The sequence below is a fragment of the Lytechinus variegatus genome, chromosome 1, assembly GCF_018143015.1.
Source record: "Lytechinus variegatus isolate NC3 chromosome 1, Lvar_3.0, whole genome shotgun sequence".
In the NCBI taxonomy this organism is placed as follows: domain Eukaryota; kingdom Metazoa; phylum Echinodermata; class Echinoidea; order Temnopleuroida; family Toxopneustidae; genus Lytechinus; species Lytechinus variegatus.
In genome coordinates, this window is record NC_054740.1 from 204,220 (window position 1) to 230,288 (window position 26,069).

General features: G+C 35.7%; 4 long non-coding RNA genes across 4 annotated transcripts; 2 read left to right on the forward strand and 2 right to left on the reverse strand.

Moving 5' to 3' along the window:
• Nucleotides 1–6,814: 6,814 nt before the first annotated feature.
• Nucleotides 6,815–8,082, forward strand: LOC121407845. Its single transcript, XR_005968960.1, has 2 exons — nt 6,815–6,878; nt 7,999–8,082. It is a non-coding gene; the product is annotated as an uncharacterized LOC121407845 (long non-coding RNA).
• A 1,330-nt stretch (nt 8,083–9,412) lies between these two features.
• LOC121407792 lies at nt 9,413–11,842 on the forward strand. The gene is made up of 3 exons (XR_005968956.1): nt 9,413–9,432; nt 9,805–9,881; nt 11,202–11,842. It is a non-coding gene; the product is annotated as an uncharacterized LOC121407792 (long non-coding RNA).
• Nucleotides 11,843–15,958: 4,116 nt separating this feature from the next.
• On the reverse strand, nt 15,959–17,957 carry LOC121407907. The gene is made up of 3 exons (XR_005968964.1): nt 17,860–17,957; nt 17,415–17,491; nt 15,959–16,133 (listed from the first exon to the last, which is right to left on the reverse strand). It is a non-coding gene; the product is annotated as an uncharacterized LOC121407907 (long non-coding RNA).
• Nucleotides 17,958–19,212: 1,255 nt separating this feature from the next.
• On the reverse strand, nt 19,213–21,105 carry LOC121407958. The gene is made up of 2 exons (XR_005968974.1): nt 21,013–21,105; nt 19,213–19,295 (listed from the first exon to the last, which is right to left on the reverse strand). It is a non-coding gene; the product is annotated as an uncharacterized LOC121407958 (long non-coding RNA).
• Between the last annotated feature and the right edge of the window lie 4,964 nt (nt 21,106–26,069).

A 26,069-nucleotide genomic window follows, 5' to 3' on the forward strand; every position in this document is an offset into this window, starting at 1 on the left:
TTGACCATTTCACACAGACACTTATTAATGTCAATGTGTGTATTTAGTGAAATATGTATACATGAATGTATAGTAATACATCAGTCAAGATGCTAAACCTTCTAAAATTTGGAACACATTTTCTGGATGTTTGAAGGTCATTGACCTTTGTCAGTTAATAATTTGGATGATTTGCCTTAATACTGAGCAGTATTTTCATCCCCTCAGAATTGTAGGAAGTGGTTTTTTTTGTAATTGATGCAAGTTTAGTGCTAACAATGTGTCAATCTGGAAGAAATTTATCAGATTTTTATGTTTCAACCTTATCACACAGGTCTATGACATGGTCAAACCTACTTTTCAATCATTAGACAGTAAAGTAGAGTATGTTAGCTTTAATTTGATACCAAGTTTGTAGGTTTAGGCCAAGTTTTGACAAAAATATTGATGTTTTCCCAAAAATTGCACCAAAAATTGCGTTTTCCCATTGACTTTGTACAGGCGGCGCCGCTTCCGGCACCACCCCTCATCACCTCTGGTGTCCTGACTTTTGAGAGCTATAACTCAAGTTCTATAAAGTCTACAGCAATGAAACTTTCCAGGCTATTGCCTTATTAATTCAGCTTTAAAATGGTACTAAATTTGTTGGAATAGCCTCTATGCTTTTGAAAATAATTAAGAATTTTTATAGCACGTAGCCAAAATGTGTAACAGCACCACTCTTTTTTTTTTGGGGGGGGGCCACCTCATGACGCATGACCATATATATATATATATATAAAGAAATGGATGAAGAGAACAATGGTAGGCGTAGCTTCAATCAAGGTTCCCCAGAGCTATCTACCCTTTGGAAAAATTGGTGATGCCGAAAAAATGTCTCTGCCGGGAATCGAACCCGGGCCCCCAGCTTTGAACGCCGGTGCCTTAACCACTAGACCACAGAGACGGGTTAATGGTTAGGGCGAGCCTGATCCAATTGACCGTCAGATAGACAGATTTTCGACACCATACCAATTATAATTTCCTTTGTCGGGTGAAGTTGGGTTTTGAACAATGACAAGCCGCCATGCCTCAGCTGGATCAATGCTATTGCTTTGATACAAAGCTAGTGCTTTGATACAGTACACGTATGGGAGAAAGTATACAAATGTGTGTGAGGCTAGCTATATATATATATATTGTGGAGCGTTGTGGCCTAGTGGATTAGTCTCCAGACCCTGTTCAAACAGAGGGTTGTGGGTTCGAATCCCAACCATGGCGTAATTTCCTTCAGCAAGAAATTGATCCACAATGTGCTGCACTCAACTCAGGTGAGGTAAATGGGTACCTAGCAGGAAATTATTCCTTGAAATGCAGCGCGCGTATAATAGCTGCACTGCTAAAGCCAGGGTGATTATGCTGCATATACTGTAGAGCGCTTAGAGACTTCTGACACAGTAAGTGTTAAGCGCTATATAAGCAAGTATAATTATTAATGTCAAGTGAATGATTTAAACATTATTCTACATTACATATGTAACGGTAAAAAATACTTGGGGGAGGGGACATTTTAGAAGAAAACACAATTAGAGCCGTTTTTATTACCATGGAGACATGTTCAGTTTTCCAGTGAATCTCTATTTCAGCTCAGGGCATGGTTTCGCAATTAATTGTATATTCGTTTAATAATGTGTAATTCAATCACAATTCATTTTCCTTCATTGATATCACTTATCAAATGATTACTGAATGCACTGTTAATAGTTAGATCTAGTTGGTAACTTATACAATTTTCCATCAAATTGAATAGCTCAAGGAAGGATGAAGTTTATCAAATTTGAACAGAATTGGTAGTTGCTGGGATTATTTATATTCATTTTCGATCTCTTGATGATGAAAAAACTTACTTGATTTGGTCCATCACTACGTCTACTCACCATTCCGTTTGTGACCATTTTGTGTCACATCGGTCTCATATAAGGCTCGGTGTAAAAATGGCAGAGGTAAAAATGGCAAAGGTAAAAATGGCAGAGGTAAAAATGGCAGAGGTAAAAATGGCAGAGGTAAAAATGGCAGAGGTAAAAATGGCAGAGGTAAAAATGGCAGAGGTAAAAATGGCAGAGGTAAAAAGGATAACACTTGAGTTGGTATTTTTTTCCTGGACTTACATACACGACCTTCTCATGTCAAATCGCTCTTCTAATATTCAAATTTGAAGAACACTTTGGATCCCAAATATTGTACTTAATCCATTACAGGGGAAATTCACACTGACATAAAGTTTATTAAAATGATATTGGTGAGGGTTTTAGGGAATCCATCAATGATTTAAAAAGCTACTAAATTATAGATGTTAATTGGGACGTCATCTGCGAGCAGTTTTCCCCATATATGGTGTAATAAAAAATATCAATGAAATGTCATTTTCTAAAAAAAAAATGAAAATGGTTTTAATTGTACCTTAAGTATATTAACATACAAATAATTTGCATCCGCTCCTGAAAGATTTTTTTTAGCAAACGTGAACCACTGATTAAGAAATTGAAAAGTAGACATTTTGGTGCATAAATTACGGGGTAGTTACTGGTATATGACGTCACAGATCAAAAACTCAAGCTTCTAATAGCCTAACTTTTTTAATCTTTGATGGGTTTTCTGCAAACCTTCACCAAAATATTTTTCTGCTATTTTTACAGTAAACCATTTGTCAGGGTGAATTTCCCCTTTAAAACAGGTCGATAGAATGGTACCTAAGAAATACCTAGAAATTTAAATCCCTGATTCGCTACACATTTCAAAATTCATGCGGTACCCGTTACCATAGAAACTAGTTAAGGAACCTGACATCCACTTGGACTAGCTGCAATGAGGTATTACTCTGAAAAATGAGCACTAGTTGTTATTATTACATAATTTACATTAAACTAAAATACGTATCACATCAATATTTATTCGGATCGGTTATGATGTTAAAATATGTAAAATTACTTTTATTACAGAACGTTTTATTTTTCTGTTATATAAGTTATGCAAGTGGTTCAAAGAAATCTCGAACTCGTCTATTTCAGTATGTTAATGATAGCGCACATTGGTGTTTACATTTCAATTCGTTTGGTATGTGTGATTAAGTGCTGTTCCACTATACGAACTGGCCAAGATAAATCCTTTCACTCACTATGGAAATTATTTTGGCATGAAAATGTTTAATAATATCAACGATATAAAGTATAGACCTAAAGTGATGAAAAAAAATCCCAAAAAAATCTCATCAGTTCATAATACTTATTTTGTCGATAGGAGTCCATTCAACGTCAATAATTATGACTGATATTAACTGGAAAGGCTCTATTTTTGTCCTTGCTGATCTAGCATGTCATGATCTTTACCTCTGTCATTTTTGCCTCTGCCAATATTACTTCTGCCATTTTTACCTTTGCCATTTTTACCTCTGCCCTTTTTACCTCTGCCATTTTTACCTTTGCCATTTTTACCTCTGCCATTATTACCTTTGCCATTTTTACCTCTGCCATTTTTACCCGGCACCTCATATAATCATTGCTTGATTTCCACTTTATTTTCATTCATTTTGCACAACACTTAGTCTAATTAGACCAAATGGTAAATGGACTAAATGGCTATTGGCCAATTGGTTATTAGACGGAATGACATCAAACTATACCATGTGGTGAGAGGACGTATTGATGGTAGACCACTGCCCAATGACCACGATGGGAGAGGGGGTTAGCATCTCTTGATTACTGCCTGAGCCAGAGACGTTTACCAGCTGGTGTCTCCTTGCAACTGGTGTAGTCTACTTATTCAAACTTTAATACTTGGTTCATGGGTGGAATCTTTTGGCGAGGGAGAAATTAGGCGCTGAATAGATATTTCTTAAGTGCATGAACACGAAGCCTTATGATTACAGTGTAAAAAAACACACAACTTTGCATTTTTTATCCTGTTTGAGGTGAAGTTGTTTTGGGTAAAAGTGCGTATTGTTTGGTGTGTGAGACTAGGGTACCTAACCACCTACCGTGTAACTTGTTTGATTGATGCCTCGCTTTTCTGGCACAGCAAAGTTTTGTACTGGACCTTGGTGGGGAGGGAAGATGAGTGGATTGTCGCTGATTAGAGATTGGGAGACATGTGCCCTCTATGTTAGCTTTTGGGAAAGGGCATTTCCAAGCAACAAGGTCCAATCTGGACTACTTTGTTATCTGCTCTGGTGCTTTTTCATTGCCTATTGTTCCGCTACTCATGAATGGTCTCTTTACCTAATTGTAGAGAGATTGCTTGCAAAGTATAATTACAACGATAATCCGTTTTGGGTTAAATCACAGCATACCAAATACCTTTATTTTCCAGAATGAATAAAAAACATGAAGTTTCCCTTGCAAGTGCGATGATGATGATAACACCGCGCAACGAAAGTTCGAAACTATTTTGTGACTTTGGGGGGCTTCAAGACGGTGGCCTCAATGTTTCACTAAAAATCGTCTTTGGTATTTTCTTTTCATAAATTATAGTTTGTAATAAAAAAAAAATGTTCTTGAAGATGGCATACCAGTAATCGGTATGTTTTCCGTTGCAATTTCAAAGAGTGAAGGGTGTAAATGTGAATCAAATTATATAATGGATCTGAAATCATATACCTCCCAACGCTCTCCTCGTCTCGTTCTACATTTCATATTTCTTTATCTCCCTTTCCCTCCAAAATAACCATGCTACCGACTACTGTTCATCACAATAAGAGAAAGTAAATTATTTTCATCTAATGAAATTGTAACATCCAGATTAAAGGTGTTTTATTATGTTCTTCCATTGTACTAATTTTTTAACCGTTCTGGATTTTTTTACAACCGAAAAAAATAAATCATGAAAGATTTGTATCCCGTTTTGTCTCTATCTTTTTAATCGTTCAATCGAATAGTACAGAGGTGTTTGAGTCGAAAGGAGGCGTCAGTCCATAAATTTATGATTTTTTTTTTTTGGGGGGGATCACTCCATGCTCAACCCCTCCATTATCAAAAACACTCAGTGGCCAGTGTTATTTATACATCTTTTTCAAATATTTTGGTGTTGATGCTTGCCAGAATAAGCGCCTCAATCGTATGTTTCCCGTAAAGAAAAACAAAGGTGAACCTGTCTTTTTTCCTTTATATATGGATCCTTTTCTACTACGCTATTCGCCAGAAAAAAAGAAAAGGCAAAGAAAGAAGTAAGAATCTGACAAATCTAACATTTTATAGGGGGGGGGGGGGTTAGGTTGAAGATTCAGAGGGGTTTGTAGGGACACGCCAAACAAACGTGCTTTTTATAGGTGGATGCCTCACCGTAAATTCTCATTCTATTTCCTCAATTTCCGGTGAGGAAACGTTTAGTTCATTATTAGTTTTAGCATTTGAACTGATTATGCTTTTGTCGGATTTCAGTGCAAAAAATTCATCTGCCAGGGAACGAGAGAATGGGATGAAGAGCTTCCGTAACTTAACATGACAAATTCATTCTATAAAATAACGTGAATTACAAATTGAGGTGGGGGACTAGTAATCTCTCATTCTTTTTAAGTAAATATTCACGCAATAGCAAAAGTGCACATGATTGATTACATTATACCTTTTTGGTTTATTCTTCCTTTTCCCCTCTAATCCTTTCTGTCGTTTTATATGTATCTCGATTTTCATTTTCTATTCTTTTTCTGAATCCCACTTTTATCTTCTTCCATCCCTATGCGTATCATCACCCATGGGAATTGTATTTATTTTATTTTTTTATAAAGTACTGTCATGCACAAGAAGAAAACGTTCTTCCCATTTCAGCGCCTGCATGTTTTGTCAAAAATTAGTAGATGAGTAGACATTTAAATTGTTTGAATGTCATTGTCGTAATATGAAAAGCGGTATTCCTAAGAGATTTTGTACTGCTAAATACGGAAAACAGTAGGTCATCCTGACGAAATTACTAATCTTCATTTTATTCAGGGCGTTGGCTATTATTGTTCCCTGCTCTTTTTATAAGGGATTGTTTGAGCGTCCGCCATGGCTTTCTTTTGTTTGGGGAGTGCCGAGATCAAGAACTACAAGGCCGTTTTCATTTTCGAAAGAGCAGAGGGTAAACGGTGTTTCAAATTGCTTTATTTTCTGTTTCCTTTGAAATATAAAGACAAATATAATAGCAATAAGATGAGAGAACGAAAGAAAGCGGTGGGGGAGGGGTTCAAAGTGCACCAGGGGCCCGTTTTATAGAATTTTTTTTCACAATTTTCAATAACACTGGAAAGCTACTGAAATCATTCTGACTGGCGGATGGTATTTTCTTTTTAGTATTGCGAATTTGTGTATATAAAGTGTCCACACCCACAGATAAAAGTGAGTCAAATTAATTTGAGAAATTAATTTACTGAAGAGAATGAGAGGAAATTTGGTGGACATGAATAATTGATTCTCAATTTTTAGGTGATGATTTGTGGAACTTTGAGATGATTACGTGCACCAGCCGGATGCGTGTATGTGTGTGTGCTATATGGCTGTATTTGTATGGCTGTAGTGAAGCTCCGCTGCGCGTCTGTTTAATTGAGTGTAGATATGTATTGTTGTGTGTTCGGACAGGTTGTGTGCCCGGACTTTAGCAAGTCAAAGAAATTTACAGGCGAAGTTTCATCAATTTTTAGTATAAAATGTAGGAAACATAGAGAACAATATAGACGATGATTACAACTATTGAATTCATATTTTTAGGGTAGGCTAATCAAAACACAAAAAAGAAGGCTTCAAAAATATAAAATGTCCGGACACCTGACCCCCATCCTACGGAAGAGATTACCAATACCACATCTAACAGTTAGGCCTATAATCTTGATCTGGATGTGTACGATGCAGGGCCCTCCTGGGCATGAACGCATCGGATGAGCCTGAGATCGGGTGAGCTTGAGGGAGGGCGAAGGGATGATTAGAAGGTCTTTTCGATGGCATTCTTGAATGAGTTTGTCGATGGCGAGTTTATTCGATGTCAATCAGGTGGTTCCATATGATTGATGATGGTACCGGTACTGAGAAGAACAAGTTCCTGTATTTTTCAATTCTTGCTCTTATTGGATGATAGGTCTGGCACTTACTATTATTTGTCACTTGCCTATCGATATAATCTGAGTTCAAAATGACTCTCACATATCCCTATGTTTTTTTGTCAGGTAGATCAAATCTAGACCACTCATTCTATGAACAAGGTTATGATATAACCTTGTTCTCTGTTAGTGTTACTGCCCCCTGTGTGGTGAAATAAGGTTGGCAATGTTTGGCCTATTTTCTCCTTTTCTTTGGGACAAATGTTTAATTTTTTGACAATGTTAGGTTCCATTACAGCTATTTATCATATACATGTAACTTGTCTCTTAATTAAATTTGATTCTTTAAATTAATTTTTCTTAATTAAAAATAGAGATTTTCCACTAATAGAGGGCGTACACAAAAATATGCCCAAAATTTAAGTTTTCAAGTGCTCTGGTGAATACAAAAATTACCCCCAAGCTACTAATGAAAAATAAATTGCAACTGTACAGAAATTAGTATTATGGTCACAAAAGTGATATTTTAATGATTTTTTAAATTGTGTGCTGTGTACAGCATTGGCATACCATATATTACATGCCTGCCTGTTGGGAATCTAGGACCTAGATTCCCCACAGGCAGGCATGTAATGAACCCTTGGGTGAGTCTAGACTACATGCATTTCCTTCTCACAGAAAAATGTAGAGGTGTACTGTAGGACCTATTCCTGGTCTACTGAGGTGTTTTTAATTTGATAAGTGCCCCTTTCCCAACAATAATTAAGATGAATATTTTTATTAGATAATGTTGAGATGTGAGCCCCCATCTTGAATGGATGTGGTTTTTGTTTTTATTAACTTGGAAATGCAGTCACTATCTGAAGCATGTGTCACATTTATCCCATCAAAATAACATTAAGAATATTTCCAATTCATTTTTTTCTTTTTTGCACATTTTATTTGTTTTTTATAATTTTATTATTATTTTTTTACAGGGCTACTGGAAGAAGTCACTACGCAACAGATTCAGGAATTGCAGGAAGTGTCATGAACGTGATAATCCATTAGGACAAATGGAAGCAAAAAAAGGGGACTACACCCAAACCAGCTGCAGGCAAACACATGTATGGCATAAAGAAAGTACCTTCCTGCATCCCCAGAAGGTGAGGATGAAGAAACGATCAATGCTCACATCAAGATGCTTCAGAATGAATCCAGAAAAACAAGACAGGACAGCTTGATGATAGACAATCTACTAACTTTAGCCCATAGGCGCAAGGGTATCATCAACAGCAACTGGACTGAATCCTACTTGAAGGATATGTACCCTTACCTTTTCCATGAAGATGAGGTAAGTTCAAATCAGCGTTAATACAGATCAAGAAACTTCATTTATGAACAAGAATCTATCATTAGATTTACGTGTAACAAGGGTCTATTCTTGCAATAAGCAAGTCCATGCTTAACCCTAAACAGACCGGGGTTGAATCAACCCCCCCCGGCCACAGAACAGCCAAAAAAAAACCCCGGCCTAGTTAGGGTTAACTAGAATTGGAGCTATAAGTTTTATAGAAATGGGTATGTTCACATTTCTAGGATCATGCAATCACATTCTGTATTTTAACCTAGTTTATTAGTATCCATCTTTGAAATAATCAATAAATTGTGTGAAAACATACTATTTAGAAAGTTTGAAATTTTAATCTTTATCTGATCTCAATCATATCATGTCTGTTGATCGAGAAGAATCTAAAGGTCCTACCATTTCACACTCAATGCAAAATCTCTTAGTAAATAGCGTGTACAGGCTTAAAATTATGATAGTTAAAGGAGATCAAAATTTGCAAAGTGCTAAAATTTACAAGAGCAAAATATTTACTCTTCGTTCTTACTAGAATTTTTGTTCTTGCTGACAAGGGACAATTTCACTGAGCATCTCATATGCAAAAACTTATCTTTGTGAATGGGTTAAGTGATAGGCCCATTTCAAGAACTGTATGTAATTGTTCACCAATAAATTTCCATATGAATTCAATACATTGATCATTGTATATATAGAATGAAAGTGATTCCAACTCGTGGAGACAAAGAAAGACTGGAGTCAGTTGGGTCATTTTATCAAGAGTGTAGAGATTTGCACATGGTCTTCAAAATTATTCTTGATTGAGCCATTTTTTACACACCTATTCTTTTTCTTTTTTTTCACGCATAGAAACATAAGACTGCCCTGTTTAAATTCCCTGTTTATTCTTTTCATTTGATGTTGAAAGAGTTTGAGAGACTGTCAGAGGACCCAATTAAGCAGAAGTTGGAAGCAGGACATTTGAATATGCTGATCCATTACTAGAGATATGTAAGACTCCCAAGCAAGGTTTGGAGCTCAAACACCTGATCTTGGCTGCAGCAGATGAATGAAGACACCAGGAAAAGTATGTTATTGAGATGTTTGATAAGGAGTGGGTTCGCAATAATTTCATTCTTGAAAGGAAAATTTTGAAAATGGTTAAACAGTTACTGTACTTGCCCCCCCCCCGAGTTTTACCAGCCCCAAATCCATATACCCCATTTTAATTTCAAGAGAGAGAAAGACAATAATTACATGGCTCCAAAGTGTACTCTTCTATTTATACCTGATGTGCAATTCAAATGGTTAAAGAAGGATGACCCAGGCCAGTTGGTCAAAATGTATGTTGTATACTGTATATTTTTAATATTTCTGAATGGACAACCACAAAAATACTGATATTCTGGAGTTCGATTTACATTGCTTGAGTTCAGTCTTCATTTTTTTTTCTTTGCAGTGATCAAATCATGTGGAGCACTTCTGTTGATTCCTACTATTTTTGGAGAGAAGGCATTGCTTTGTCAGCATAGCCAGGTAAGTTTGATGCTTAAAATTCATTTAAGGTTTATACAAATATCAGCAGAATTTTGAGTGAGTGAGTGAAGCTGTCGCAGGCATGTCCATTTAGATAGCTCAACTGACAGGCCATATGAGACCTGGCACCACAAAACTCTTAAAAAGTCAGAAGAAATAGATATTGGATTTAATCTCTCTTTTAACACAGGAAATTCTAATAAGTTTTGAAATGATGTATAACTCACTATCACAGTGAAATCCTAACCTTCGAAAGATTAAGAAAAGAACATTGCCAACCATAGAATTCTACTTATGAGAATAAGGGATTAGATTTTGCCCATTTTATTAAGTATTTTGATTGCTTACTTTTGTATCGCATCAATGTAAAGAAGATTACACATCAGTATAATTTTCGTGAAAATTGATTTATTGAATCTCAAATTATCTCCAGAGTTGATACATAAATTGAGAACATCCTCCTGAAGCCTATAAACCAATATCTCACCAGGGTTTAATTCATAGGGGTTTAAAGTGAAGAGTAGGTCCTATATCTTAATTGTCACCCCCCCCCCAAAAAAAAAATAATAATAATTCATTGCTAATATTATTCTAATTGAAAGTTGCAATAATAGTACTTCAGATTTAAAAGGCACTTAGAAATTTTTAAAGTGGCTTAAGAAAAGTATAGGTGAATTCGACTTCACCTCACTGTAACTTGTGGCGGCCATAACTGGGGGGGGGGGGCTTCCAAAAAACAACAAAAGCACTTTCAATGGAGTATGTCATGAGCCAGGTGTGTTGCCATGTCAGTGTTTTTGTTGGGGTGGACTTGTCCTTTAATGAACTTTGACCATCAAAGTCAGCACTGCTGCTATATTGAACTGAGTAATGCAGGCGAGACTGCCAGAGGCGTTCCACTTGTATATAAATGATTTGATGGCTATACAAACTGTTCAACTTGATGTTTTGGTGTTTCTAAGAAAGTAGTACATTTCTCAACTCTGAGTCCAATTTATTATTCATTTCCATCCATGTAATTTGATAGAGCTTGGATGATAATTCATAATGAACACTTACTCAACCATGGCTAAGAAATTCTTTATTACAGTTACAATTTTGTAAGTCTTGCGGTTCTTTAGGCTACAATTTGTAAAGTATCAAAATAAATACTATAGTGTTTCATTTAATATCATACATCTTGGACTACAGTACAGTTAGCAGTATATGTATTAGCATAACCTTGAAGTTATCATTTTCACTAGGATCAACCAATTTGCCTTGTGTACATTACCAGAAATAAACTAATCAGCATTTCTCACTTATGTTTCCCTTTTTTAGGATAAAAAACGGACCAATCGCCAAAATCATCTACAAAAGTAAGCCCGACAGTGCAGGTCTGACTCTGAGCAGTGATCATGAAAAATTCACGGAAATTCAGCAATCATCCTATATTACATCAGAGAATGAAGTCATCTGCGAGAAAACCACCTACCTCATGTCAGCAGTCTCTCTGCTTATGTCGGCCCATTATGTATTCAACTGATCATACACCCAAGATGGGTAACACCCTCACATTCATTCAGAAGATTCTGATGAACATAGATTCCACATCTCAACCCTCATCCAAGGTCGTAAGAAGCCTGTATGACTTAAATGCTGTCCGAAATGCTGATGCCAGTAGTTCTTCAGTTTAAGAGAAATTAATTACCTGGCTGATGCTACTGCAACACAGCTGATCACACTTTCTCTACGTGCAATCACCTTAGGTGTTGTATCTGTCTTTTATGTGCAGAATAGATTGAAATAGATACGACAGGTTGACCGTGAATTTAGACATCAAGTATGTGCATTATTTCGCTTTGCTTCAGTACAAATGTCAGTGGCCCTTGAATTGGAAATCTTTTCATATCCCAAGAATTATGTATAAATGCTTAATGAAATTTTTGTCACAGATAAAATAGGTTTTTGCACACACAAAATAGAAAAGATATTTGGACCCAAAATTTTTACAGATCACATGGTCAACAATTTTTTTTTTTTGGGGGGGGGGAATTGAAGACTAAGCTATTAATATTCTACTTTTTGATTTTTGTACACATTTTGTTACTGTACATGTAAATAAGTTTAACACCACAAATTTGAAGAATTACAACATTTTAAGTGTTCTCTATGGAATTTTAGTTAGTTTGTAAGTTTCAAACAACTTAGTATTTAATTCCAAGAATTATACAAAGGCATTTTTCAAGATTATGGCTTCCAACATCAGTACATGATGGAAACAATTCTCAATGTTTACATTTATTGAGATGGTAAGTACATGCAACTGATTTGAAACTAATTTTATACATTTAACAAAGCACTGTCATTATTTTTAAGCCAATCTGCACACTTCCAAGCATGTCAAAGGTATTGCTTAATAGCCCAACCACCACAATTATCATTGCCTTTAAAAAAAATTGCACAAAAATATTTAAATAGAAAAGGTCAGTATCTGCTTGAAGATACAGCTGCTATAGGAGGCAGATTTTGCGGAAAATACCAGGGCTTCACAGTGAGAGAAATGATATTAAGAATGGGGGATTCTGCGAAGTGCTTTAAAAATTAATTGAGAATCCAAACTGCACATTTTAAAATTGTCTTTTGTACTATTAGTAGTAAAATATTTTTGTGGGTTTTCCTACAGCAAAAATTGACATTTGGGGGATTCCCGTGTCATGCATGGGGATTCTTAAATTTAAATTGTGTTTGTACGTATGCTTAAGTTTGAAAAATTTCTGAATTTTAGAAGGTTTCTGGAAAGCTGTTATTGGTTTTGAAGTACCAAAACAATGGTATTGTGTTGTAAGCAGAGTCTTAGGAATTCATGTTTGAAGGTTTCACTTATAGTGAATTGTTTCAAATTCAGTAAATTATGAATTTCAGTGAATTATGAATTGTTTCAATTTCAGTGAAGAAATGATACTATAAAAAATTATGATTTCATTGAATTGTTTCAATTCCAGTGAATTATGAATTTCAGTGAAGAAATGTTACTGTAAAAAATGTACGATTTGGGAAGAGATTTGGGAAGAGATTTTTGTGACTCGCCAAAGTGAGTCAAGGTGACACCCACAAAAAAAGAGATTCACCTTGACTCACTTTGGCGAGTCACCAGTTTGTCGGTATAGCGAAACACTTTTACGAATATGTGAGTCACCATGACTCATTGAAAATGAGTCTGATCATAGAAGACTCATTTTTAGTGCATCATAGTGACTCATCTTTGCCTTGCAGACTCATTTCTAATGAGTCATTGTGACTCACATAATCTAAAGAGTCACTTCAAATGAGTCACCTGACTCACTTAAAGTGAGTCATTAAGACGCAGACTCATTTGCAATGAGTCGTGGTGACTCATATAATCTCAAAACTCACTTTAAATGAGTCACACTGACTCATTAGAAGTGAGTCAGTAAGACTCAGACTCGTTTTGAATGAGTCACGGTGACTCATGTGGTCCTTCTAGTGTGTCGTTATACGGACAAACCAGTGACTCATCAATGATGAGTCAGGGTGACTCACTTTTTGCCTAGGTGAGTCACATGACTTAGTTTGTTTTACTTAAATGAGTCATTACTTCTGTTCGTAGATCAAGCCTCTTGACTCACTTCATGTATGAAGAAGTGAGTCAAGGCGACTCAACTGAAAATGAGTCAAATACATAGTGATAATTAAACCAAAAGAGAAGGGTGTAAAATGATGCCAAATAAATAAATGGTCTGTTGTCATCATAGGGCTTTTCCAAAAATGATTAACAATAACATTTTCCAAGTAAACATAGATCATCAGCAAAATTGAATGGATCAGGAAGTCTCTTTGCATGCTTTAGAAGTGCCGATTATGATGGACCTACAACCAACAGATCAATAGCCTAATGCTAACTTAACAGACACATCACAATCAGTTAAAGCAAAAGAACTAGAATGTATAAATGCATTGTACATGCCATCTAATTTATTTCCTCTCAACAATAAATCTCCGGAGTTACCACCAATATTACCAAACAAAAGTGACCATTATGCATCAGTGATGTAACCACAACAGACAGAAATGTGTTTCATGGGATACATGTTTAAGAGTTTATTTGAAAAATAATTATGGTTGCTGTGCATTTCTTTCTATAATAAAATCTATTCTCAAGCATAGAATCCAGTCACCAAACATGTAAATAAGTGCACTGCTACCTCTCATCAAATAAAAAATAAAACTATCAAGAGAGAGTGATAGATTTTATAACTGATTGGCAACATGGTTTAACCGACTAAACAAAGATAAAGCTGTCACAAAACTTCTATGAAATTGGAGAGAGTGTGATAATGATAGTCCATTATTTCTCACAGTAATTATCCTTAATAACGTTTCTTTTTACCCTGATATAAAAATGTTTCGATATAGAGGTAGATTCTCTGGTCCCAAGGACCTCGTTATAATGAGATTCCACTGTAATTCAAATATCGTACACAAAAATCTGTTCCCAAATCGTACATTTTTTACAGTAACATTTCTTCACTGAAATTGAAACAATTCATAATTCATTGAAATTCATAATTCACTGAAATTCATAATTCACTGGAATTGAAACAATTCAATGAAATAATATTTCTTTTATAGTATCGTTTCTTCACTGAAATTGAAACAATTCATAATTCACTGAAATTCATAATTCACTGAATTTGAAACAATTCACTAAAAGTGAAACCTTCAAAAATCATGAATTCCTAAGACTCTGCTTACAACACAATACCATTGTTTTGGTACTTCAAAACCAATAACAGCTTTCCATAAACCTTCTAAAATTCAGAAATTTTTCAACCTTAAGCATCCGTACAAACACAATTTAAATTTAAGAATCCCCATGCATGACATGGGAATCCCCAAATGTCAATTTTTGCTGTAGGAAAAACCCACAAAAATATTTTATTAGTAATAGTACAAAAGACGATTTCAAAATGTGCAATTTTGATTCTCAATTAATTTTTAAAGCACTTCGCAGAATCCCCCATTCTTACTACCATTTCTCTCACTGTGAAGCCCTGGTATTTTCTGCAAAATCTGCCTCCTATAGCAGCTGTATCTTCAAGCAGATACTGACCTTTTCTATTTAAATATTTTTGTGCAATTTTTTTTAAAGGCAATGATAATTGTGGTGGTTGGGCTATTAAGCAATACCTTTGACATGCTTGGAAGTGTGCAGATTGGCTTAGAATTAATGACAGTGCTTTGTCAAATTTATAAAATTAGTTTCAAATCAGTTGCATGTGCTTATCATCTCAATAAATGTAAACATTGAGAATTGTTTCCATCATGTACTGATGTTGGAAGCCATAATCTTGAAAAATGCCTTTGTATAATTCTTGGAATTAAATACCAAGTTGCTTGAAACTTACAAACTAACTAAAATTCCATAGAGAACACTTAAAATGTTGTAATTCTTCAAATTTGTGGTGTTAAACTTATTTACATGTACAGTAACATGTGTACAACAATCAAAAAGTAGAATATTAATAGCTTAGTCTTCAATTCCCCCCCCCAAAAAAAAAAAAAAAATGGTTGTTGACCATCTGAGCTGTAAAAATTTGGGGTCCAAATATCTTTTCTTTTTTGTGTGTGCAAAATCCTATTTTATTTTATCTGTGACAAAAATTTCATAAAGCATTTATACGTAATTCTTGGGATATGAAAAGATTTCCAATTTAAGGGCCACTGAAATTTGTACTGAAGCAAAGCGAAATAATGCACATACTTCATGTCTAAATTCACGGTCAACCTGTCGTATCTATTTCAATCTATTTTGCACATAAAAGACAGATACAACACCTAAGGTGATTGCACGTAGAGAAAGTGTGATCAGCTGTGTTGCAGTAGCATCACCCAAGTAATTAATTTCTCTTAAACTGAAGAACTACTGGCATCAGCATTTCGGACAGCATTTAAGTCATACAGGCATCTTACGACCTTGGATGGGGGTTGAGATGTGGAATCTATGTTCATCAGAATCTTCTGAATGAATGTGAGGGTGTTACCCATCTTGGGGTTGTATGATAAGTTGTAAGCAGAGAGACTGCTGACATGAGGTAGGTGGTTGTCTCGCAGATGACTTCATTCTCTGCTGTAATATAGAATGATGATTGCAGAATTTCCGTGAATTTTTCATGATCACTGCTCAGAGTCAGACCTGCACTGTCGGGCTTACTTTTGTAGATGATTTTGGCGATTGTTCCGTTTTTTATCCTAAAAAAGGGAAACATAAGTGAGAAATGCTGATTAGTTTATTTCTGGTAATGTACACAAGGCAAATTGGTTGATCCTAGTGAAAATGATAACTTCAAGGTTATGCTAATACATATACTGCTAACTGTACTGTAGTTCATGTTGTATGATATTAAATGAAACACCATAGTATTTATTTTGATACTTTACAAATTGTAGCCTGAAGAAACGCAAGGCCTACAAAAATGTAACTGTAATAAAGAATTTCTTAGCCACGGTTGAGTAAGTGTTCATTATGAATTATCATCCAAGCTCTATCAAATTACATGGATGGAAATGAATAATAAATTGGGCTCAGAGTTGAGAAATGTAATACTTTCTTGGAAACACCAAAACATCAAGTTGAACAGTTTGTATAGGCATCAAATCATTTATATACAAGTGGAACGCCTCTGGCAGTCTCGCCTGCATTACTCAGTTCAATATAGCAGCAGAGCTGACTTTGATGGTCAAAGTTCATTAAAGGACAAGTCAACCCCAACAAAAACACTGACATGTCAACACACCTGGCTCATGGCATACTCCATTGAAAGTGCTTTTGTTGTTTTTTGGAAGCCCCCCAGTTATGGCCGCCACAAGTTATAGTGAGGTGAAGTCGAATTCACCTATACTTTTCTTAAGCCACTTTAAAAATTTATAAGTGCCTTTTAAATCTGAAGTACTATTATTGCAACTTTCATTAGCAATGAATTATCATCATTATTTTTTTTTTTTTTGGGGGGGGTGAAAATTAAGATATAGGACCTACTCTTCACTTTAAAACCCTATGAATTAAACCCTGGTGAGATATCGGTTTATAGGCTTCAGGAGGATGTTCTCAATTTATTCAATAAATCAATTTTCACGTAAGTTATACTAATGTATAATCATCTTTACATTGATGCTAAACACAAGTTAGCAATCAAAATACTTAATCAAATGGGCAAAATCTAATCCCTTATTCTCATAAGTAGAATTCTATGGTAGGCAATGTTCTTTTCTTAATCTTTCGAAGGTTAGGATCTTACTGTGATAGTGAGTTATACATCATTTCAAAACTTATCAGAATTTCCTGTGTTAAAAGAGAGATTAAATCCAATTTCTATTTCTTCTGACTTTTTAAGAGTTTTTTTGGTGCCAGGTCTCATATGGCCTGTCAGTTGAGCTATCTAAATGGACATGCCTGCAACAGCTTCACTCACTCACTCAAAATTCTGCTGATATTTGTATAAACCTTAAATGAATTTTATGCATCAAACTTACCTGGCTATGCTGACAAAGCAATGCCTTCTCTTCCAAAATAGTAGGAATCAACAGAAGTGCTCCACATGATTTGATCACTGCAAAGAAAAAAAAAATGAAGACTGAACTCAAACAATGTAAATCGAACTCCAGAATATCAGTATTTTTGTGGTTCAGAAATGTTAAAAATATACAGTATACAATATACATTTTGACCAACTGGCCTGGGTCATCCTTCTTTAACCATTTGAATTGCACATCAGGTATAAATAGAAGAGTACACTTTGAAGTCATGTAATTATTGTCTTTCTCTCTTGAAATTAAAATGGGGTATATGGATTTGGGGCTGGTAAAACTTGGGGGGGGGGGGGGCAAGTACAGTAACTCTTTAACCATTTTCAAAGTTTTCCTCCCCAGAATGAAATTATTGCAAACCCACTTCTTATTAAACATCTCAATAACATACTTTTCCTGGTGTCTTCATTTTCTGCTGCTGTAGCCAAGATCAGGTTTTTGAGCTCCAAACCTTGCTTGGGAGTCTTACATATCTCTAGTAATGGATCAGCATATTAAAATATCCTGCTGCTAACTTCTGCTTAATTGGGTCCTCTGACAGTCTCTCAAACTCTTTCACCATCAAATGAAAAGAATAAACAGGGAGTTTAAACAGGGCAGTCTTATGTTTCTCTGTGTGAAAAAAAAGAATAGGTGTGTAAAAAATGGCTCAATCAAGAATAATTTTGAAGATCATGTGCGAATCTCTACTCTTGATAAAATGACCCAACTGACTCCAGTCTTTCTTTGTCTCCACGAGTTGGAATCACTTTCACTCTATACATACAATGATCAATGTATTGAATTCATATGGAAATTTATTGGTGAACAATTACATACAGTTCTTTAAATGGGCCAATCACTTAACCCATTCACAAAGATAAGTTTTTTGCATATGAGATGCTCAGTGTAATTGTCCCTTACTTGTCAGCAAGAACAAAAATTCTAGTAAGAATGAAGAGTAAAAATTTTGCTCTTGTAAATTTTAGCACTTTGCAAATTTTGATTTTATTTAACTATCATAATTTTAAGCCTGTACACGCTATTTACTAAGAGATTTTGCATTGAGTGTGAAATGGTAGGACCTTTAGATTCTTCTCGATCAACAGACATGATATGATTGAGATCAGATAAAGATTAAAATTTCAAACTTTCTAAATAGTATGTTTTCACACAATTTATTGATTATTTCAAAGATGGATACTAATAAACTAGGTTAAAATACAGAATGTGATTGCATGATCCTAGAAATGTGAACATACCCATTTCTATAAAACTTATAGCTCCAATTCTAGTTAACCCTAACTAGGCCGGGTTTTTTTTTGGCTGTTCTGTGGCCGGGGGGGGGGGTTGATTCAACCCCCGGCCTGTTTAGGGTTAAGCATGGACTTGCTTATTGCAAGAATAGACCCTTGTTACACGTAAATCTAATGATAGATTCTTGTTCATAAATGAAGTTTCTTGATCTGTATTAACGCTGATTTGAACTTACCTCATCTTCATGGAAAAGGTAAGGGTACATATCCTTCAAGTAGGATTCAGTCCAGTTGCTGTTGATGATACCCTTGCGCCTATGGGCTAAAGTTAGTAGATTGTCTATCATCAAGCTGTCCTGTCTTGTTTTTCTGGATTCATTCTGAAGCATCTTGATGTGAGCATTGATCGTTTCTTCATCCTCACCTTCTGGGGATGCAGGAAGGTACTTTCTTTATGCCATACATGTGTTTGCCTGCAGCTGGTTTGGGTGTAGTCCCCTTTTTTTGCATCCATTTGTCCTAATGGATTATCACGTTCATGACACTTCCTGCAATTCCTGAATCTGTTGCGTAGTGACTTCTTCCAGTAGCCCTGTAAAAAAATAATAATAAAATTAGAAAAAACAAATAAAACGTGCAAAAAAGACAAAAATGAATTGGAAGTATTCTTAATGTTATTTTGATGGGATAAATGTGACACATGCTTCAGATAGTGACTGCATTTCCAAGTTAATAAAAACAAAAACCCCATCCATTCAAGATGGGGGCTGGGGGTTGACTTTAATTTGCGTTCGAGCCTACTCTCACATCTCAACATTATCTAATAAAAATATTAATCTTAATTATTTTTGGGAAAGGGGCACTTATCAAATTAAAAACACCTCAGTAGACCAGGAACAGGTCCTAAAGGACACCTCTACATTTTTCTGTGAGAAGGAAATGCATGTAGTCTGTCGACCCACCCAAGGGTTCATTACATGCCTGCCTGAGGGGAATCTAGGACCATATGGTATGCCAATGCTGAACACAGCACACAATTTAAAAAATCATTAAAATATCACTTTTGTGACCATAATACTAATTTCTGTACAGTTGCAATTTATTTTTCATTAGTAGCTTGGGGGTAATTTTTGTATTCACCAGAGCGCTCAAAAACTTAAATTTTGGGCATATTTTTGTGTGCGCCCTCTATTAGTGGAAAAATAAAGGCAAGACAATTGTAGTTTTTCAATCTCTATTTTTAGTTAAGACAAATTAATTTAAAGAATCAAATATAATTAAGAGACAAGTTACATGTATATGATAAATAGCTGTAATGGAACCTAATGGTCTCAAAAAATTAAACATTTGTCCCAAAGAAAAGGAGAAAATAGGCCAAACATTGCCGACCTTATTTCACCACACAGGGAGCAGTAACACTAACAGAGAACAAGGTTATATCATAACCTTGTTCATAGAATGAGTGGTCTAGATTTGATCTACCTGATGTGAGAGTCATTTTGAACTCAGATTATATCGATAGGCAAGTGACAAATAATAGTAAGTGCTAGACCTATCATCCAATAAGAGCAAGAATTGAAAAATACAGGAACTTGTTCTTCTCAGTACCGGTACCATCATCAATCAAATGGAACCACTTGATTGACATCGAATAAACTCGCCATCGACAAACTCATTCAAGAAGGCCATCGAAAAGGCCTTCTAATCATCCCTTCGCCCTCCCTCAAGCTCACCCGATGCGTTCATGCCCAGGAGGGCCCTGTATCGTACACATCCAGATCCAGATTATAGTAACTGTTAGATGTAGGTAATCTGTTTCGTAGGTCAGGGGGGGGGGGGTCAGGTGTCCGGACATTTTATATTTTGAAGCCTTCGTTTTTGTCTTTGGATTACCCTAAAAATATGAATTCAATAGTTGTAATCATCTTCTATTTTGTTCTCTATAATATTTCCTACATTTTGTACTAAAAATTGATGAAACTTCGCCTGTAAATTTCTTTGACTTGCTAAAGTCCGGACACACAACCTGTCCGAACACACAACAATACATATCTACACTCAATTAATTTAACAGACGCGCAGCGGAGCTACACTACAGCCATATAGCACACGTACACACACATACACGCATCCGTCTGGTGCACGTAATCCTATCAAAGTTCCACAAATCATCACCTAAATTGAGAATCAATTATTCATGTCCACCAAATTTCCTCTCATTCTCTTCAGCAAATTAATTTCTCAGCGGCCTACAGGTGAAATGAACAAAATTATTCACAAAACTGCAGGATTAAAACGATTTTACTCACAGTATTCTCTTGATCCAATTCAGCAATGGCGACGTCAAACGGGAATGGTTCGCGCGATGGTTGACGTCATAGCGTGCAAGTAGCGCATGCGCGCACGGCTTTCTTCTTGACTCATTTTTTTTTGTAAATGAGTCAATCGCCGATCTTGACTCATTTTTTACAACTATGTGAGTCAGTCGGAGCATTCTGCAAGTGAATCATTTCGTTATTGACTCACTTGTTAATTACAGATGAGTCAACTAAGACTCAATTAATTTTGTTAGTGAGTCAAGTTTCGCCTGACTCACAAATATTATATATAATGAGTCACATGACTCACTTTTATCTGTGGGTGATTTAAAAATGGCACCAAGGGATTTTTTTTCGTCCCTTTCCCTGGTTTCTAACCTGTAACGGAGTGTATTATCTACCGCTTTCATTCCCTTTCCTATATCCGTCGTATTTTTATATTCCCTACCGTCTACACCTTTTTTTTCTCTTAGTTCTTCTCATTTGAATTATATCTGTATCGTCTTCCTTCTCCCGATTCGGATTACGAGGAATTGTACCCGCCTCATCCCTCTCTATTCATTCTCTCTGATTTTTTTTCTCAGGGGGTCCTGTCATTTTACATTACATCTACCCCCCCCCCCCCCTCTCTCTCTCCATAAATTGTTCCGAGAGTAGGCCTATGCCTCGATTTTGCCAATTTGTGTTGATCGGGGATTGTTACATCTCATCATAGTGCATCGTGGCCATCATGTCGAAAATTCAGGAGGGGGGGGGGGGGTTCTCTCTGATTCTCAAATAAAGTCCCGAAAAATATTTTAAAAGTACTATTGTAACTGTCACTTCACAATAAATTTTATATCATCTTCCATTTTCTATATCAATAACGTGGATAGATATCTATCGCAGAAGAAAATAGGATGATAATGATCATCGTATAAAAATGAACGACTAAACTATTTTTAGTGAACTTAGGGCTTAGGGTTAAGGCAAGAAAGAGGCCTCCATATTTCACTAAAAGTAATTTTTTATAGAGTTTTTCGTAAATTATATGTCTCATTTAATTCGATTTTTCACGCAGCTATTGTAATAATAAAATAATTTTCCTCCTGAAGTTTGCGCATCAGTATTCGATTTGTAATATGAGTAAAAAAAAAAATTGTAAGTCTGAAATCATACCTCCCTCCTTTTCACTTTCTACGTTTCTTTCTTTGTCTTACTTTCCCTCAAAAAGAGCCATGCTAGCAACTACTGAAAGTAAGATAAATCATTTTTTTCTTAAATAAATTATAAAATCCACTATCACAAGTGTTTTTTATTTGTTCTTTCGTTTTGTTCTATTTCTTTATTTGTCTCCATTATTTCACAGCCGAAAAAGCATGAAGTAATCATGGTAATAAATAAGTAATTAAAACAAATCATAATAGTTAGAATTCATTTTTGTCTCTATGGTTTTGATCGTTCAATCTTATAGTACAGAGGCGGCGGAGTTGATAGGAAGTTTCAGTCTTCACCCCCTTGAGAAAAAACATGTACACAAGATCCGAAGTCTATATAAATTTTTGCTTTTTGTTTTGGCCGGTCCACTCCCTCCCACTATCAGCTCAACCCCTCCATTATAAAAAAACGCTCAGCGGCCCCTGTTTTTTATGGGCGGCCATAAGTGCCAAAATTACCGATTTGAGAAATATATATGTACCGTTGAAAATAAACTAAAATGCAGAAATATATCTAAAAATAAAGAAAATTTTGAAATAATTAAGATAACAAAAAAATAGAAATTCACAGAATCAAACATTAGTGCAGAAATAAGGACAAACACAAAAACAAGACAATCGCAAAGAATAATAAATGATAAAAAAATACGTAGATAACCATATAATTGAACACAATCACAGAAATATAGGTTCATGCAGGAATAGAGAAAGACTGAGAAATGTAAAGACATTCGTACAACTTCAGAAATATAGACAACCGCAGAATTGAAGACAACTACAGGAAAAATAGAGACTACAGAAATAAAGACATTTTCAAAAATATAGACAGCCAGAGAAATAAAGACAACCTTATAAATATAGACAATCTCAGAATTTAAGAAAACTTCAGAAACATAAACAACAGAAATATAGACAACCTCAGAACACAAAAACCTCAGAAACATAAACAACAACAGAAATAGAGGCAACCTCAGAAATACAGACAACCGCAAAATTAAACAAAACGACTGAATTATAGTCCATCGCAAATAGCGCTAGCTCGTCGAAAATAGAGACTGCAGAAATTCTGGAGAGCACAGAAATTCTGTAGAGCTGAGAAATAAAAGTACAGCACGTCAAACATACTGGAAATGAGAGGGCGTACTACCACCACGCACGTGTATATGATGCATGCATGCGACGATCGAGTGCGATCGAGCATGTGCTATGGTTTTCATCGTTACCGGTATTTTGTATTACATTATCCCACTTGTTTTGGGATTTAATTTCAACCTCTATGGTTGATTACGTTTGTTGGGCCTGAACTTGGTAAAGAGGACTTCGTGAAACAGCGGACAAGTAGCTCACTATCTCCGATTCAGTCAAGAAGTTAGACTTATAACGGTGTTGAGAAACGGGCCCCATGATGTCTAATCTACGATGTAGCGAGCAGACGGCCAGGGACTTGTTAGGGGCACTGCACGCCGTCCTTGACACGTTGGACGTAGACCGAGGCCGAGAAGCAGATCAGCAGAGAGCTCCTGCACTCCAAGCAGGCTCTGGTCGACAAAACGCTGCGGCCTCCGCCTCACCCATGGCCATATCACTCCAAGCAGGCTCTTGTCGACAAAACGCTGCGGCCTCCGCCTCACCCATGGGCATGACCATGTCAGCTGGTCGACGAAATGGTGCGGCGCACCCCGCTGCGGCCTCCGCCTCACCCATGGCCATGTCACTCCAAGCAGGCTCTGGTCAACAAAACGCTGCGGCCTCCGCCTCACCCTCGTCAGGTTGCCGTGGTCGACCTACTGCTAGTGCTAGATCAGCTGGATTGAAGTAAGTAGAAACTAGAATCTCGAGTTCAAGTTTATATTCATTCTTTGAATAGGTAGACCAAAACTTAAGCTTCAGTCTCTGTATTTTGGTCGTTCTGCTGAACTGAGTTTTCTCTGCACTCACTAATTATTGTGATGGTACTACTGTATTACTATAGTATTAGTAAAGTGTCACAAATTGTAATGTAGGATTACTTAAATAAATCCCCAGAAACGACGGTTATTCCTGTCTAAACAATCGGTAGACAGCTGGCAGCCGTCTGTTTCGATGAGTTTTTTAAACAGTATTTAAAGGACAAGTCCACCCCAACAAAAACTTGATTTGGATAAAAAAGGAAAAATCAACAAGCATACACTGAAAATTTCATCAAAATCGGATGTAAAATAAAGTTATGGCATTTTAATTTTTCGCTTATTTTCAACAAAATAGTTATATGAACGAGCCAGTTACATCCAAATGAGAGAGTTGATGACATCACACACTCACTATTTCTTATGTATTTTATCTCATCATTGTCATGTAAAATGAAGTTTCATTCCTCCCTGAACACGTGGAATTCCATTATTTTAACATTTTGTGCTTCAGGCAAGGAGGTCCTAATCGTCAAATTCGTAAAAAATTGAAATATTATATAATTCAAACAATAAAAAACAAAAGAAATAGTGAGTGACATCATTGACTCTCTCATCTGGATGTAACTGGCTCGTTCACATAACTATTTTGTTGAAAATAAAGCGAAACTTTGATATGTCATAACTTTCCTATTTACACCGTTTTTGATGAAATTTTCAGCATTGTGCTTGTCTGATTTTTCTTTATTGATTCAAATCAACATTTTTCTGAGGTGGACTTGACCTTTGATTTTTGTCTCGCCTGCATCGCATTAGCAGAGCGATGGCAACATCAAATCTTAACCCAAGTTAGGTCCTAACTTCCTAAGCCTTTCTATTGGAGTTTTTGAAATGACATAACTTAGAAAGTATATGGACCTAGTTCATGAAATGTAGACATAAGGTTAATCAAGTATTACTGATCATCCTGCCTTTCAGTTTCAGGTCACATGAACAAGGTCAAAGGTCATTTAGGGTCAATGAACTTAGACCATGTTAGAAAAATTATTTTTAAAATCTTGACCGAAATGACATCATAACTTAGAAAGTAAATGGACCTAGTTCATGAAACTTGGGCATAAGGTTAAACAAGTATTACATCCCCACTTGTTCTTTTGTATTTTATTATATGAAATTAGGTTTATTCAAATTTTTTTATCCAAGAACTAGAAAATTGGATTGACAAGTGATTTAATGCATTTGATATTTATTGCTGCAACCTATTTCATTTTAAGGGAGACATTATTCACACAAGTATGAAATAATGAAAAAAAATTATGATTTCATGTAATAACATAAGAAAATGGAATGTGACATCATCAGCCCACCTAATGAATATTCGTGACGACTGTTTTCACAAAATATTGCTAAACTTTAAAGTTTAAAGTTCAATAAGTTTATTATTTGTTATCAGATTTTGATGAAATTTTTGGCATTTTGCTCAGTGAATTGTACTTTATGTATTAACATAAATATAAATAAATATTTTCAGCTCTTGCCCTCTGCAATCAAACTAACTTTTCGATTCAAAACTGTGATGGGGGTTTTTAGCCCAAGAAGAAGCAAAAAAGGGTATACTTTTTGCGCCAACACTACTTATTTGCAAGTTACATGTATTGTAGGTATCACACATGCCGTAACTAGTGTGGTGTGACTACCGCTTTTTTATAGTTGGCTAGTAACTGCTCGAGTGTCACCACTCTGTCTCTGTATTCTTAAATTAAAACTTGTTGTCAAAGATATCAGTCACTTTCTGCCAAAAAATACTTGGTTATTTACTCTTGTGAATCATATTATTTTTTTAGCACACTTAGCTTAAAATTAAAAATTAAAAAGTCATCTCTTTCATTCATGGTGTTGGAGTTGTGACTCTCTGATGGTGGTTGTGACTCGACTTTTGGCAACCTAGTTGTGCAACACTAGCCAT